This window comes from Psammomys obesus, unplaced genomic scaffold (genome assembly GCF_907164565.1).
Source record: "Psammomys obesus unplaced genomic scaffold, mPsaObe1.curated_primary_1811, whole genome shotgun sequence".
Classification (NCBI taxonomy): Eukaryota; Metazoa; Chordata; class Mammalia; order Rodentia; family Muridae; genus Psammomys; species Psammomys obesus.
The window spans coordinates 5,806,591-5,824,218 of NW_026592510.1; the positions used below are offsets into that span (position 1 = coordinate 5,806,591).

A 17,628-nucleotide genomic window follows, 5' to 3' on the forward strand; every position below is an offset into this window, starting at 1 on the left:
TTTTCTGCATCAGTTTTCTGGAGCCACGTGACTTCAGTACAGCACAGTCTTTGCAGATCAAACTACTTACATGTGATCTTTTGGCCACTGTGGGCAGGAATTCGGGCCTGAGTTAGCTGAAGGTTGACCAGGCTGAAGTCAGAGCGCTAGTGTGGCTACTGTCCTGTCTGGGGTTAAGCTGGGGAAGGAGTCAGGCTTTTATGGGCTCTTGCACCAAGCATCTTGGTTTCTTGTTGTCAGTAGAAGTTTCCCTCATGTGGCTCTCATTAGGTAGCTCACACTATGTCAGCCTGCATGCTTTTCATAACTAGCATGGGAGAGACTCCTGTGGCAGAATGGATATTATAATCTCCAGTAGCATAACACACACATCCTGTCATGTCTATGATATCTTTTCAGTTACAAGTGAGCTCAAGGACTTACTCATTTTCAAGAGAAAGGGATTACCTACAGAACAAATCAGAAGAGACCAAGATTGTGAGGGCCACTTGAGAGTCGGCCACGCCTGAGCCTGACCAGGACCATCATTTCTCTTCCTTCCTCTCTGTGCATTCTCCTACTCAGCCAGGCAGATGCTTCTTCCTGCTCTGCTGCCTCCCCACCTACCCTCTTCTCGCCCTTAGAGACTTCCAACTGCCTTGAGTGACTTTTTCCTCCTCTTCTTTCCTGTTTAAAAGGTAGCTGCAGTGAAAGAGCACTGGAGCTCAGAAAGTCCCATGTGATCGGGTCTTCCCTCTGAGGGCAGCATTTTGAGTATGTGACCTGATCTCTTCAGTTCTTTCTAAATCACAGTGTATTAAGAAGACCCAAGTGGTTCCTGTGCTCTTTATGCCAGCAGCAGGTTCTAAAATTAGGTGACAGTGGTGGTGCCATCTTTTCAGGGTTTGTTAAGAGTTTATGTTGATAAGTTTGTAGCATTAGCATGTTTGGTCCTTTAACTCTTTGGCCCTTCTAACTCTCAGAGTTACTATCCTCCTGTCTTCAGTCAGCTAGGGCGCACTTCTTACTCTTCAAGGTCTTCCTTTGGCCTGCGTCTTGTCTTCAGCTACTTCTTTTATCATTGAAGTGACAATGTGGTGTTGTGGGTATGAACAAAGATTGGAGCTGCCTGGGTTTGAATTACAGTTTGAACTGAGTCATCTTGAACAAATCATTGAGTTTTACTCTTGAATGGATGGTGTTAATATTTTGGAACCTCCCTCTGGCCACTGTCTTGTAATTGTTCCTGCTGCTGCTTCTGAGGTACATGAACAGACATCAGGCAGACAATTTACCCTTTATTGCTAAGAGCAACTGTATATCCCAAGCCGTTTCTGTTCACTTGCCGCAATGGTCTGGAGCTCTTGCAGATACTAATTTTTGTCATTATGTGAACCTTATCTCATTACTTGCTTTATTTGCTAACCTTGAGGATAGTATAACACTTAGTGAACACTTGCTGTTTTCCATAGGCTTTACCTGAAAGCATTGATTATGTCTTTATGGCTATACTATGGCATCTAGCTATAGCACTGATACCACCCCCATTCTGCTGATGAAGAAACTGAGGTTTGAAGAAATTGTACAGAGTATGCATTCAAAATAGAATAGGTTGGGCTAGAACTGTAACTCAGTTTAGCACCACATACGTACACAGAAGAAATGTGTTTGTTTTAGCCATGCGTTTGCATATCTGTTTTGGATTTTCAGCAGTGTGTTTGAAGCACAGTTAGGAAGCACTAACCTTGTGCTAGTGTCACCAGGACTCACATCTGGATAGTTCTCGTTAAGTGAGTCACCTGACTTTCCTGCTTAGTTCTGCTGCTCCTCTTATTGCAATCTTGTGTGAACTTCATCCTTGTTTTAGGGTTTCTGTTGCTGTGAAGAAACACTATGTTCTTGGCTCCCCTAGTAGCTGGGACTACAGGTACACATCACTGCCACCCATTTCTCTGTCTGTCATCTGCCTGTCTGTCTATCTATCTATCTATCTATCTATCTATCTATCTATCTATCTATCTATCCATCCATCCACAGTTGTCTCCTTCCCCACCCAGCCTGTGAACTCTGTGAGAACAAGAATTTTAACTATGCAGTTTCCCTTCACATACTTAGCACCATGCTTGCTAGGTACTGGGCACTCATAAATATTTAGTGAATGAATCAAGTTTTCTGACGGACCCACTTTCTAAGAGTCTGGCACGAGCTGGTTATCTACACTTCTGTCTTAGTTAGGGTTTCTCCCTTAGTTAAGATTTCTGTTGCTGTGAAGAGACATGATGACCAAGGCAATTCTTATAAAGGAAAATGTTTAATTGGGGTTGGCTTACAGTTCAGAGGTTTAGTTTAGTTCATTATCATCACAGCTGGAAGCATGGAGGCATACAGGCAGACATGGTGCTGTAGGAAAGGAGCAGAGAGTTCTGCATAGTATCCACAGGAAGTACGAAGAGACAGGGAGTCACTAGGCCTGGCTTGAGCATCTGAAACCTCAAAGCCTGCCCCCAGTGACCCATTTCCTCCAACAAGGCCACACCTACTCCAACAAGGCCATACGTCCTAATAGTACCACAATCCTTATATGTCTTACAACCCCTCCCCTGCTCCGAATGCTTGGCAGCATGAATGGCAGGTTCATTAGTGGTTGACATCACTTTTAATCATTTGGAACAGCTGACCATAGCAGTGGCATATTACCATTCTTGATCATGATTTTAATCTTTTAACTAATTTATTAAAATATTTCTTGTAATAGTAAATAAGGTGTTTTGTCCCATGCATCAGGGGTAACTAAGCTCAAAGGAGGCAAATGTCTTTGGGTATATTGCCCATAGTAGTTGTAAAGAGAAAAGCAATCTGCATCATTGGAAGGAATGATTTAGAGGTATTAAAGATACCTTCTGTAGATTACAAGTTCTGATACTTGTGCTGCAAAGCTGGCATGGCCTTATCTCCACTGTCCTCAGTGAGGCTGTGATGTGGTGCTGAGGGAAGCCTTGGAGATGGGCTGCCCACCATTTTCTGCATGGCCCTCATGCTCTACAGATGCCTGAGAGTGCCTCTGATGGAAATGAGTCATTCTCTCCATTCCAGAGCCCATCATCACAGGAGGAACTCAGTACTGATACAACACAAGCGGTACACAGCTAGCACTTTCAGTTGACTTGTGCCAGGAAAGGCTGCCAGAAAAGAAGCCAATTTCTGTTTAACACTCTGTTATGATGAAAATGTGTCTCCTAGAAACAACAGGGAAGCTTCACTCATGATACCTCACCAATGTGGCTGCCTAAACAAGAACAAGGACAGCAGCACTAGACATGCTAATGTGGAAAGGGGACTCTCATGTGGGGGGGGGGGGCTCACTTCCCTGACCAAGAACTACAAGAAAATAGCGACTGCACAGAGAGAGAGAATTTCTCTCTCCCAGGAATGGACCCCACTTGGCTAAACACCAAGTGGTCAGCCCTGAAATCGTATACACACAAACTACGCTAAACACACTCGGCTGGTTGTATTTATAACTACTAATTAAAGAAAAGAGGCCCCGAATTTGAGAGGAGGTGGGAGGGCACATGAGGGATTGGAAGGGCTGAGGGAAGAGGGAAGTATTATAATTTTTTTAATTTTTAAGAGTTGCAAACATAATATAAATTTAAAAAATAAATGTTAGGAAAGTTGTGTTACTGCCAGAAGTAGGACTGAAGCCTCTTCTGAAAGCACTCACCTAGGGAGCCTATGAATTCAGTGTGTTGCATACTATCATTGTCTTTTATAACAAGGAATTTAATAGTCCTGCCATCATCACACTAGTAACATGCTAGTTGGAATTTTCTTTTGAGCACACCGTGTACGGAGTCATCTTTAATGTATGGGAGTGCTGTGAACAGTAGGCGTTATTGTCCCCGTTTTACAGATCTGGAAACTGAGCCTTAGATGGAATAAACTAGTTAGCAAAGGTTATACCGTTGTTAACTAGCTAGATGTGCTTCACACCTACCCGCTCTAAACTCAAGTCATACAGCATTTTCCATACTTTAAAAGCTTCCTTGCAAAGTGGGCGGCCATATAAAGCCATAGCTAGCCAATGGGCATGCTCTTTTCTGTGCTGGAACTTCAGTCTGTCCCTAAAGGGCAGTCTTTCCCCAGTTTATTGCCGTTGGACTAGGGAAGCACCTGGATTCATGTGGTGTTTCCTCCTTGTTAGTCCACCCTGCCCATCCTTCTGCTTAAGTGACTTGAAGTTTCTGTCCTTCCTTCAGGTGACTGTTGTGGCGTCGTATGGATGAGCCATGTTGCCATTGCTGTCATTCTCTTTGTTTTGTGTTAGGGCTTTGGTTAGGAAAGTTAACTCAGCTACCTGTTCTGTCCGTTTTCTCTACCCTGAGGCATGTGTGCTTCCCAAAAGTGACCAATAGCTGCATTCTACTGAGGACGAGTGGGGTGTTTCTATTATGGCTCTATGTGAAAAGAGGAAAACAAATCCTATTTCTAGTTTGTGGACTCTGCCTGTTAGAAGATTAAAAACTGATGTGAAAAACTGTTCTGAATGACATCCTCTTTAAGAAAAAGCAGGCACTTTGCTGGGTGTATTCCATTGTTGGGTGACCATGTATGGATCCTCCAGTATTTGATGAACTCAACAAATGGGCAGTAAAGGAGTTGTGATCGTTAAGTGTTGTATGTCTCTGTTGCCAGGACAACACCTTTCTTTGATCAAAGGATGCTGACCATGCCCTTTAGTATACTTAACTATCACCACCACACAGACAGTAGGTAATATTTAATGCTCATTAGAAATGAAGAAGTGGAGGCTGGGAGAGAAGACTTCCTTTGGCTAGTAAGTAGTAGGCTTTTGGACCATTGGGATTTTGTTGTTCTTATTGCTATCTGAGCAGTACATTTGATAGAGGTTATTAGTAAAGGCCATACAACTAATGAGATTCCCCCTCCTGGAACAGGTGATGGAAACGTACTGGAACACTGGGAGAAGCTAGTATCTTACAGGAAGCCAAGATGACAAGTCTTTTTAAAATAACCTGTAAGTAAATTTTTGCTAGCTCTTTGGAATTCTTGTAATGACTGGGTCAGTTGTCTTTTAAGAAGTCATGGTAAAAGAAGAGTACAATCAAATCCCTTAAGTGTGTAAGAAATGAAAATGTTTTAAAAAGTATCAGGATGGAGTGTTCACTCAGTGGTTAAGAGCGCTGCCCTTCCTGAGGACACAGCTTTGGTTCCCAGCATCCACGTGGCAGCTTATCACTGCCTGTAACTCCAGTTCCAGGGGATCGGAGAGTTCTCTTCCTCGTGTCCTCTGACTGGTCCGTAACAACGCTGGGAGACAGCTCCCAGTGTATCCCTGTCTTTCTACTTCCCCATCTCCCCACCCCATCATCCCTACATCTGCACCCCTCGGTTGGTGACACTTCCAAGGTCAGGCGGTCCAAGTATACTGAGGTATACCTCAGTATACCACATGCAATTTTGCTTTTGATATAAATTCAGTTTTAATGGAAAGTAAATTGTTTCCAGAAAGACAACCCCTAAATGGCTTAGCATTCACCTTGGCTTGATTATGAAATCATAGGGGGTAAGGTAGAAAAAAGCAGACTCTGAATCAGAATTCTCAGTGTTTCTTCTAGAAGTACTTTGTTTTTTCACTTTCTCTCACATACCCTTTAGAAGGGAATAATTGAAGCCTAGAATCACTAGGCAATGGCAGAGATTGTGATGGTTGTTTTTATTGTATTTCTCCAGCAGCTCTCAAAGCACCTGCTCTTAAGCTCTTTAAAAAGGAAATAACTTTGGGTAACGTGAATCAGACTTATATAATCTTAAACCGTTCATTTGTTTTGTTTCCTCTTAAAAGGCATATACAGGTCATGGTGAATCTGGGAATTATTGAATTATTCCAGAATTCATTCTTGTCTATTTCACGTGGAAGTTTAGTTGACTTACACTTCCAGATAATAGTCATCATTGAAGGAAGCCAGGATAAGAACTCAAAATAGGGCAGGAACGGAGGCAGGAGCTAATGCAGAAGCCATGGAGGGGTGCTGCTCACTGGCTTATTCTCATAGCTTGCTCAGCCTGTTTTCTTTAGAAGTCAAGACCACCAGCCCAGGATTGGCACCACCCACAGTGGGCTGGGCCTTCCCTCATCAATCAGTAATTAAGAAAATGCCCTATAGTTGGATCTTATGGAAGCATTTTCTCAGTTGAGGGTCCTCATGTAAAGCTGACGTACCAGCTAGCCAGCACAGTACTTTTATGCTCCATTACTTCTGATTGCCTCCGTGCTGTGATTTCAGAAGGCACAGAGTGCTTATTTATCTGTTTGCTTATTCTGGATATTTTGAAGATTTTATTTTTATTTCTAATTATGTGTGACTGTGTGTGTGCCTGTGCATGTGGGTGCATACTTGTGGAAGCCAACAAAGGGAACTGGGAATTGGGTCTTGTGGATCATGGAGTCAGAGGCAGTTGTGAGCCATCTGATGTGGGTGCTGGGCATGGAACTCAGGTCTTCTGCAAGAGCAGTAAGTGCTCGTAACAATTTGAGCCATCTCTCTAGCCCGCTTATTTTCATTTTTTTTAAACCATGTTTTACTATGTAGCCTAGGCTGACTTTCAATTTGTAGCAGTCTACCCGCCTCAGCCTCCCCAGAACTGCGAGTACAGGTCTGAGCCATACCCTATTTTATTATTAAAGGTACTTCTTAGATTGGAGTGTTCTAAATTTTTAACACATAATTATGAAAAGAAACCATTTCAACCTCAGACAGGAAGAGGAGCACACAGAAATTTTTTTGGGTTCTTTTTGTATGGCTCGCTTCTTAGGTGTGGTGACCACATGGGTGATAATTTTAACATTATGTGCCATAACAGATATATTAAATATCTCCTTTTGAATGTATTACATATATGATGACTAGCAAAAAAAAATTTTAATGTGGAACATGTATGTTTCTGACTACTGTAGCCAGGATGATGGCAAAAACCCTTTAGACTAGTGATTCAATATGGGTGTGGCTTTCTTTTTTATGAGGGCACTGTTTAAGTCCTCCATTTTTCAAATGTTAGAAACTGTCTTGCAGTGTTGTAGATAAAATAAATCTAAAAGCATGTGTACAAGATAGAAGTCAGTGCCATGGTAAGGTACGCCATAAATTAATTAAACTCAGCCTGTTTTTATTGTTGTTGTTCTAGATAGAATAACAGAAGCATTTTCCATTTTTTGAATGAAGTCTGGCTGTAGTATTAGAAAATACTATTGAGGTCATGTTTCAGATCAGTCCTGAGTTAAATGGGCTATTAAGGATGGCCTAGAGATGCCAGCATCTACTTTCTAGACATGATGTCTCCAGTGACAGGGACTCGACAGCTAAGCTAAAGATCACTGTTGTTAGACTTTTAGTAAACCTTTAGAATGCAATTTATAATCAAGTATTAGCCTTCTTATTAGGCATAGAGTGAAATTTCCTGCTAGGTGCCGATATTTATTTCCAAGTCCCACTTTTAGAAAGTAAACCCATTTCCTTCCTTCCTTCCTTCCTTCCTTCCTTCCTTCCTTCCTTCCTTCCTTCCTTCCTTCCTTTCTTTTTTCTTTCCTTCCTTTTTTTCTCTCTCTCTCGTTCTTTTTTAGTTTTCTTTGAGACAGGGTTTCTCCATGTAGCTTTGGCTGTCCTGGACTCGCTTTGTAGACCAGGCTGACTTCGAACTCACAGAGATCTGCCTGCCTCTGCCTCCCTGAGTGCTGGGATTGCAGGCATGTGCCACCAGGCAGGCTTAAACCCATTTTCTTCTGATGGGATTTACTCTTCCCAGCAGTCTGACTAGATGGTCATCTTGTAGAACAGGGTGGCATAGATACATTGCCCTAGCTAGAAAGTGTAAGTCTTTGTTGAAAATTTTAAAAATTATACCTCTAAAAAGTGGAGCCATTCATCATAGTGGAGGTGCCAGCAGTCGAGGAGAAGGTAGGTTCCAGGAGATATCTTGTCTGGGAAGAGTCATTGTGAGGGGTCCCTAAGGCCCAGTGAAGCTACATCAGGCATTCCTGTTGCCTGTGATTTTTATTCAGATCAGCCCACCTTGTTGCGTGGCCTGTGCTGCTTCAGATGCCATTTCTGTTACACACAGGCTAAAGAATGCTGACTGCCTCTCTTGGTTGTTTATATTTGGAGTATTTATCGGCGCTCTTTGTCACAGACTGCAGCCATGAAGCATTTAATTGGATAATAGGGCTGTTGCTTTCTAACATTGCTTTCTGAGGAGAGTGGTTGTGTTTATTTCCACCTGTCATAAAAGCAGACATGTATCAACATTAATAAACTATGACTGTGACTATGGATGTGTGGGTTTATGTGTGGCAATGACTCTTGGTGCTTGCTCTAATACAAATGTCACATGACTCTTGATTAGACCATCCAAACATCATCTTGTGGTGGTGGTGCGGGGGTGGGGGAGGGCTGGAGAGAATACAGTTGTCTTGAACTTTGGGACTTTAATTTATTAGTGGAGCCATTGTTAAAGGTAGGTAAACAGAGAGGTGTTTGTGGCTATGACAAATACACTGAGAGATTTATATGAAAGAAGAAATCCATGCTTTGGCAATCTATGCTTCCTTACTGAAGGAAACTAGACTGACTTATTAATGCCACTCTTCAGGAGGCAGGCATTTGGGGAACTGAGATTTGATGCCACACAATGTTGTGTAAACTTCCCTTCCTTTCAGGAAGTACTGGATTTTCTTCCTCAGAAGCCTCTTTTGTTGTTGGAATGTGTTGCAAAGAGCAAAGAAACATTTGTGACGCTTGGCTTCTCCCTGCCAACTGATTTCAAAGACTACGGTAGTTGTTGATCTATCAGTTGTTGTTCTTGATCTATCAGCAAAGTTTTCTTTTCTCTGTTGTGGTTTTTATATAACGTAATCAGTGTTAGATCAACAACAGTGACTGTTTAGAATCTCCTAAGGCCTTAGGGACTCAAAACCTCTGAAATTCACTACCTCCCTCAGATGCGGTCTTACCTGGTAGGAAAGAGGGTAGGGACCTCACAGAGAAGGAAAGCATGAGTTATGAATGAGGTCTGTTCCCCTTGGAGAAAAAAAAGAGGACAGGAGAGATCTTCTGGGCCTGGACCAGTGAGGGAGTTCTAGGAGAAAAGGCCTGAGTGGAAGAATAGTAGGAGGAGTATCAAGGGAAGGTTATCAGACAGCGAGCCCAGTGTGGGACAGGTACTGAGGTGACTGTGTCTACTGCTCACGAAGAGAGCAGGGGGTTCTTCGGCAGTATACTGTAAAGACTGGGCTTCATGGAGTATAAGCCTGCTTCTGGGGACTGAGTGGAATACTTTTGGGCCTGTGGGCTAATCTTTTTTTTTTTTTTTTTTTCGTAATTGTATATTGGAAAGCTTCATAGTTTGTGTTGTCACTATAGGTAACAAAGGCCTAGAAATCCTTATCCCTTTTCTCTTGCAACAATACTCTGACTATATCAATAATGGTGGCCTCGTTTCTGTTGCCAGAAGGCTGTGGGAAATGTCTTTTACGTGCTTTGAGTTCTGATCCCAGATGGTGGCATTTAGGAAAGTTTCCTTCTTCCTGGGTGGAGTACTGCTGTAACTGTCAAGCTTGATATAGCAACCAACATATCACCTAGTATGTAATATATAATATATTAGTATATAATATATAGCTAACGTAGTTCATGTAGTACAATAAATAACAGTAGTTTTCTAAATTAGAAAAATCAATACTTTTAAAAATGCACATGAACTTGCTGAACATTTGAGAAGTTCTCTTTAAGGAGATTGTTTTTCTTTTATTCATCTGTAAAGTTCTATCTCAGTGATTGACAGAGGACAGGTTTAAGACCTGATGACATGCTGTACTATGATACTTATCATGTGATGGTGGTGATGTGTCAGGGGGCCCGGAGGGAGGGGCCTTTCACCTGGAGTAGCAGTTGGATAGCATCCAAACTCAGGGATACTGGCAGAAGGGACCAGTGTTTGAGCTAAGAAAGGCAGAAATGGTACAGGTGTGAAGGGAGGTCTTCCTGTTACTCCTGCTGATGGTGAGTTAACTTTCTGGAAGTTAACTCAAGGATTTGTGAGTACAGTGTTCCCTTTATAGGGAATATGGGATATCTTCATGAGCAAGCTCTCCATGTGCTGAGTTTCTTTTGCTAGCTATAAGTGGAAGGCCTATCTTGTTTCTGCCAACTTTGGCCATTTCTGCTTTCCCTTTCCAGTTTGTTGTTCCCAGTTGAAGAACTGACCGAGAACCTCAGAGAGATGAAGCTGCTGTTCTGCTCAGTTCCTGGCAGAGCCCAGACTAGGAAGGTGCTCTTGGCTCATGGTACAAGACTCTTTCTGTATTCCCTCATGGCCTCATAGAAAAGAACAACATTTTAGATCTAAATCTAAATCTCACTTTAGATTTGTTATTGGCTAGAGAACTTTTTGAAGAAATCTTGGCCTGTGGGAAGAATGGCTCTAACAGGACAAAAGGAGATCTGGGGGAAGTGGCTCAGCCCGTAGAGAGCTTGCTGTGTTTGCTATCTAGCCACTAGGACCTGAGTTAAAACCCTAGGACCCATGTTAAAAAAAAAAAAAAAAAAAAAAAAAAAGCTGGATGCTAGGCTTGGGCTGTTAAGATGGATCAGTAAGAGCTCTTGGAGGCCAAGCCTGATAAACCTGAGTTTGATCCCTGCAATCCACATGGTGGAGAGAGAGAGAGAGAGAGAGAGAGAGAGAGAGAGAACTTTCCTCTGACCTCCACACAGGTGCTGTGGCACCCCACCCCCAGCTCCAAAATAACTTAAATATATAGGTGGGGGAGCTGGAAGTGGTGGTGCACACTTATATCACACACTGGGGAACTGAAGACAAAGATCTTGGGGCTCCAACCTAATTGGGGAATTCAGGCCGAGGAGAGACCTTGTCTCAGAAAAACAAAACAACTGAAAAGGAGTACATTTAAGCAAAGACACCCAAGATTTTCTTCATGTATGTATGTATGCGCACACACACACACACACACACACACACACACACACACACACACACGAGGAGGAGAGAGAGAGAGAGTCAAAAGAGAGAGAGAGAAAGAGAAAGTTAAGAGATCTTCTCTAAACCTAAGAAATTTTAATGTGCAACTTAAAAACAAAATCTCTTGAGCTGTCAAATGGCTCAGTAGGTAAAGTGGCTTCCCACACAAGCCTGATGACCCAGATTCAATCCTTGGAACCCACAGAAGGGTGGGAAGAGAGAACCGACTCCGTGGAGCTACCCTCTGACCCCACACTGTGCTCCAGCATGTACACACAGTAATAACCAATAAAATAAGCTTTCCTCCTGTCAGAAACACCATCAGTACTAGTGATCAGCTCATGGGTTAGTGGATCAGGACCCAGAGAATTAGGAGTTCTGCATTCTCATATAATTTGCCAAATCTCTACCATTTAAAGTTTCTTTTAAATGTTTTAATTAAAATATGACACTTAAGCCACAGTATCTAGATAGTGTTTTTTAATTTATTCTTGCTTTTTAAAGTGCACTTAATTTTGTCTTAAATAAAACCACTCCTTTAAGATTCTTTTTTTTGCCAGTAGTCTGTTCTTTCAATATATAATAATATCAAATGCAAGAAGCTTAAGCCATAAACCTAAGTTTCTCGTGACTTAAGAGACTCAGAGCATGCAACGCCAAACAACCATTTCAGCTCTAAAATTTTGTGTACTTTTAGCATAAAAACGGAATTTTTAAGATTAAAGGCCAGTTTATCATTCAATTTTTTTCCTATGCAGTTTAGGGGATGGAAGTCACACCTGGCTTATGTTAGAACAGCGCTTCCTCACACAGCGACATCCAGACCCTGCTCCCCCCTAAAGACCAAACCAAACACACACACACACACACACACACACACACACACACACACAAAGTCTTTAAAAGTTTGAGTCAGACTTTCCCTAAATTGCCAGCCAGGTCTCCTGGATTAACTGGGATTACAGGTTTCTGTCCCCAGGCCCTGCTCAGTCGATGACTGCCTATAACAGTGGAGTTCAGATTCAGGACTCACCATTTCTGAGTATCTGCTCTGTGGGGCACTGTGCTAAGTGTTTTGCATGTAGGGTCACGTATAATCTAGCCACCTTTGTTAGGTGGGCACCTTCCGAGCTCATTAAATTGCAGTTGAGCTCTCAGCCTTCTCTGAAGGAGGTCTGAGAACGTTATTTGGACGTTTTTTGGACATTACAACCTCAGCTCAGCCCCCAGCAGAAACCAAGTAACTTTCACTGGTTATTATTACATGATTAACCTGGCTTCAGAAAAGTTTCACAGACACTAGAAGTGCTCAGGTTCTTAAAAGCTTAAACTGGGGTGGGGAGGGTGTGAGAGGCTGCCAAAGTCGACCTAACTCAAGAAAGGAAGGTTCCGCCTTAACCAGCAGTGAAGGCGCTTATTGGTTAGGATTGGGCACGGGCTGACTCACTTCTTTAGCTGTAGCAGAGGGCCACGCCCTGCATTCCAAAAACCCTGAGCAGCCAGAAGCGCGCGGGCCTTGCTTTTGCAGCCCCTTGAGCTCAGTGTCCTCTGTGCTGGTCTACACTGTGGGCTCCCCAGAAGCGACCCGCGGGGATTGCCGGCCACTCCCCACTGCCGGCTGGGCGCACGCAGAGCCCCGCGCAAACTTGATCCTTCAGGAACTTTCCAGGAGGCTGCCCCTGGGAGGAGAGGTATGTGTGGCTCTTTGTGGGATGGCAGTTGGTTAAGATCTTCTCCAGGGCGGTGCGTTGTAGCAGCACCAGAGGGTAGGACTCCAGGAAAAGTCGGCAAGGAGCGAGCCACGCTTGGCTTCCACAGTGCTCTGTGGTCACCGGTGGATTTCCTCCACCAGGCGATTTCAAGGGAATTGTTGGGCTTCGGCGTAAAGCTGGCACTGCTGCGGAGCGCCTGCTGGGGCTGGGGCTGGGGCTCTGGATAGGTCGGGCGAATCAACAAATGCACCAAATACTGTGTGGTGCTAGCCGTTGTGGTATATAATACACAACCAACATCGAAACGGTTTCAGTTTGGGGTTGTCCAGCTTCCCAAGAGTGGGTTTTTTGAGAGCTGAGATTGTATCGCCAGTTTGGTTACTGGGTTTTAAGGAGTACATGCCTCCCCCAAACTCACCTCTACAAAAAACCCTCCCAGCCAGTGGTGGAGGAGCTGGTGAGCGAGGTCTGTACAAGGTGCCTGCAGGAAGCACGTGCTGCCGTGTCTTCAGGTGTTTACTCTTCAGCCTGCTGCTTCTGTTAGTGCTGCAAGGTGACTGCTCTTGTAAAAAAAAAAAAAAAAAAAAAAAAAAAAATGCACGAGGCCTCCTTTTCCTTTTTCCTCTCTTTTGCTGTGTGTTATTATTTGAGTTGTCCCCAACAGGAATCTGAGCTGTTTTCACGAGGGGCAAATTTTCGTTCTACTTTTAACTTGGTTGGGTTGCCGTGTGTGTTGCTGTGGATACAGCCCAAGGTCTCCCCTGTGATTCATAAGCATTCTGCCGTTTAGGCTAAATCTCGAACTCCTGTGGTTTCTAAACTTATGTAGAAACAAACTTGGTAAGCATCTTTAAAAAAATGTTTGGTTAGCAAATTTATTGGTATTGTACAAGTTGGTTATTATTTTATTTTTCGGTGGTGGCCATTGGATCCAGGGCCTTTCATGGAGCTAGACCTTCCAGCCCTCAGGTTCCTTACTTTCTTGCCATAGCTTGGAAAGGTGGAGGGCTGGATAATATCCTTTGATTTTTTTAAGAAAATATACAGTCCAATGTGTACCAGAAAGGTGGACACTTGTTCTGATGGCATAGGCAACATCGGGGACATGTTAAAACTGATCGATGGTTCAGAATTTGAGTTAAGCTAGGAACATTATCCTTGCACTTCTGCATTTATGGAGCTGTAGACTTGATGCTTTTTTGAGAAGGAGGGAGAGCAGCGTAAAATTCTTGGCAACTGACCTTTCTTAGCTCTCTAAAGGAGACTTCTCTAGAAAGAAGTCACTTCTAAGTGGAATATTCAAATGACTTGTTAATAACTGGAGATGTTAGTTACCCTCCGAGTACCCAGCAGCCTCTGCAGGCTCCTGGGCTAACTGTTAAGCCAGCTGTGTTGCTGTCACTGCTCCACTGTCCGGGTGAAATCCTCAGTAACAGCCCCACGATGTCCAGAGAAAAGTAGCCTGAAGGGTGCTGTTGGATGGTTGGAAGGCCCCCTCAGGTGGTGAGAGAATGGGAAAACAGCTTGTTAACTTTGAAACCTAAAATCTGAAGGCATAATTAAATGTGGATTGTTCATCCAGTAGTTGTTACAAAGCTGGACACTTAAGGATGTCCTTTTACCTCAACAACTGAGGTGGTTTGTGTCCATTTCCCCCCCTCACTGATTCTCACAGTAGCTAAGAGGGAGGTGTGTTATACCTGCCTTATAGTTAAAGGCTTGGTATAACCTGCTTCCCATCTCACAGCTACTTTCTTTGTTAAAAGCTAGCATTGACTGTTTTTTTCCCCCTGTAGCTCTAATAGCTGTCAAACAGGGCCGATTTTACTAATGTGAAATGATCCTGAGGAGAATTTTGGTTTGAAACAGATATCCAAGCGATTTAAAAGATCCTTGGTGCCCCTGTGCCCGAGTCTCAAAGTTCACAGAATGTATTTACTCAGGAAGCTTGAGGTTTTCAAATATTAACTGAACAAGACCTACACTCTTGATGGTTTGATACACGTTGGCTGCCCCAGGGCTATCAATCCTTGTTGACTTTTTTCTTAAGCTCTCTAATTCTGAATATGTCCTTCCTGGCAGGAAGGACATATTGGCTTTCTCCAAATGTGAGGACTTCCATCCTAAGACTTTCTCAGGTGACTGTGCACAGGAGCACACCTGAAATGTTTGATATGCTGTGTGGAAAGAGTTTTCAAGTTAGCTTGGCACTTCGTTTAGTGTTAAACTTGCTTTTTCAAATGGTGAGGTAGGTGGTAGAGAGATGGTTAAGTGACTGAGAGTTCAAGCTATTCTTGTAGAGTATCTCACCAGTGATAGCCATCTGCTAGCATACCAGGATGGGGAAAAAAAAAAAAAAAACAACCTAATAAAAATAATACTGAAAACCAATGCCACCTTCCTGGAAGACCATGAGACACCTACTCCAGCTCACCCCCACCTCTTCACCTACCTCTGTCTTGCTTGGAACTCCCACCACCTTTCAAGCCAAGGATGCCTTGGCCACCTTATCTTTACATTCTAGCTGTTTTAAGTGACATTCATGCTTGAGGATGTGGAAAGAGCATACCTGGGCTTATGGGTGTAGTTCAATGATAGTTTCGGAGCACCCTCAAGGACCTGGATTGCTTCCTGGTACTACTGGAAACACACACACACACACACACACACACACACACACACACACATTAAGAACACACAATAGAATATGCCAGTTGGGGGTAATCTTAGGAAAAAAATCTCACAGGAAAGAAGGATGTTGGAAATTAGGTTTTCAAAAGCAGGTAGATGGTCAGTTCTAAAGGCTTTGGATTCAGAGTATATGGTGTTGTCCAACAGAACTGCAAAATATGTTTTAGAAAAGATGGACAAGGATCACCTACAAAGCCAGTGAGGAGGGCTGTGAGTGGTCGTCCATGCCCACCATCTTACTCCCTGGGAAGTAGAGGCAAGCAGATCCGAAGCTCAAGGCCAGCCTTGGCTACAAGGAGTGACCCTCAAGGTCTCTGTATCTGGCATATGTTTGCTAACAGATCACTTGTGTTTATTTACTTCAGTTCTTTTCTGTGGAGGCATTGGGCAAGTATTTCAGGACAGTGGCATAAGTGTGGCCTGTCAGCGTCAGTACGCCATTTAAGGCGTCATGTAGGTCCTCTCTCCATGAAGGAAAATGTGGATGGGATAGCACTATGGCTACGTGAGCTTATCGTAGAATCTCCAAAGAAGTCTGGTCAGGAGCATAGTGATGTCAGACTTGAGCAGTCTTAAGCAATGTGCCTTGATAAAGCGGGGGAACTCAGATTACTAGAGGTGGCATACCTAGAAGAAGATACAATTTCCGCAGGACTTGGATGATTTATTGGAACTCGTTGGGCCTCCATTTCGTCATCACAAAGCAGAACTAGAAGACTACCTAACCTCCATAAGCGGTTGACGATGTTGAATGATTAAAGTAGATAATCCATGAGAACTGCTCTAGAGCATAGTAAACTTCATGTCTGACCCTTAGTGAACTCTTGTTTCTGTGGGTTTTTCTGCTGTCACGGTATTACACTTTGAGGCAGGTGGTTGCGCGTACTGGGTTCGTGTTTAAATCCATGCCCGGAGGGCACAGTGAAATTTTGGAGAGGGTCTGTAATCCCTGGAGTTGAAGACACTGGGTGTGCTCAGCGTAGAGAAGCTGGGGTGGTACCCGGGTAATAGAAAGATGCAGATGGCCAGCACCAGAGTTTGTCTGTGCCCCCTGGTGTGGTTACATGCACCTTCCCATGAGGGGCTGTAGCTTGGTTTTCAGAGGAATGCGCACTGAACCAGGGTATAGCAGACTAGTTCCTGAACTTAGTATAATTTTTTCTTGTGCAATTTGGTCAGCTGACTCTGTGGTTCTCCTCAGAGGCCAGTTTTACCCTCTAGAGGACAGTTGGTAATGTCTGGACATAGTTTCTATTGTCGTGACTGGGGCTGTCTGGAGCCAGGCAGGCTGCTATCCATCTTACAGGCCCGGGATGGTCCCATGACAAGGACTTAACCTACTGTCAGTTGTGCAGGCTTGAGAAATTCTAGCTTAACAGCTGAGTGCTTGCTGTGTTTGTGAAATTGGAATAGCCGTTTTGGCTTGGCTAATATCACCAGCTAACTGAAAGAATATGTTTATGAGGAAGCCTTTCAAATTTAGTATCTTCTAAATTCTAAAATTGCAGGTGTCTGAGTATTTTCTTTTTTTAAATCATTGGTGCCATGATCAAGTATATTTGCCCCATTCCCTGGAGATATATGGTGGTTTGGAAATAAGGTGAACATATACTCGAATCTCTCTTCTCCAGTGTACCTGCTTTGTGATTTGAGTAACCATGGGGCACAGTCCACATTAAACTGTCTTGAAATCTTCTCTGCCATTAATCTAAGACTCTTCAGTTTAGCCTCTGGCAAATTTTTAAGACGAGGACAAAAAGCAAACGCATTCTTTGTCAAGATGTCACAGGAAGTCTAGGCTACTTATTAATAATCTTGTCCTTTGGACCTTCTTTGGCTGTGCTGCCATGATTTACATCCTTCTGAGCACTGTTGTCTTCCGTGTTCCTACTAGAATGGTCCATTAATCCCCCACCCCCAACCTCACTTAAAGCTTCCAACTGCTTTTCCAGTCCCAAATCCCAAAGTCTGCATTCTGCCAATAAGCAACATGGTCAGGCCTGTCACAGCAATATTCCATTCTTGCTACCAGCTTCTGTCTGGTTACTGCTGTATTTCTGTGAAACCAAGGCAACACTTAGAAAGTATTTAATCGGAGGCTTGCTTATAGCTTCAGAGGCTTGGTCCATTGTCATCATTGCAGAGAACATAGTGGCAGGGCAGTGTGGCACTGGAGAAGTAGAGCTGCGTCCTG

At 43.4% G+C, this 17,628-nt stretch overlaps 1 protein-coding gene across 4 annotated transcripts in view; it reads left to right on the plus strand.

Moving 5' to 3' along the window:
* The window catches only part of Sgms1 (sphingomyelin synthase 1), a 237,797-nt gene that overhangs the window by 156,242 nt on the left and 63,927 nt on the right, over nt 1-17,628 (plus strand). For 3 of the 4 annotated variants that reach the window (XM_055613847.1, XM_055613848.1, XM_055613849.1), the window contains one exon: nt 4,938-5,017. The gene's annotated coding sequence lies outside the window, so the exon portion shown is untranslated. Of the gene's footprint in view, nt 1-4,937; nt 5,018-12,515; nt 12,723-17,628 lie in introns of those variants that run through there. The other variant, XM_055613850.1, reaches the window with a different exon arrangement.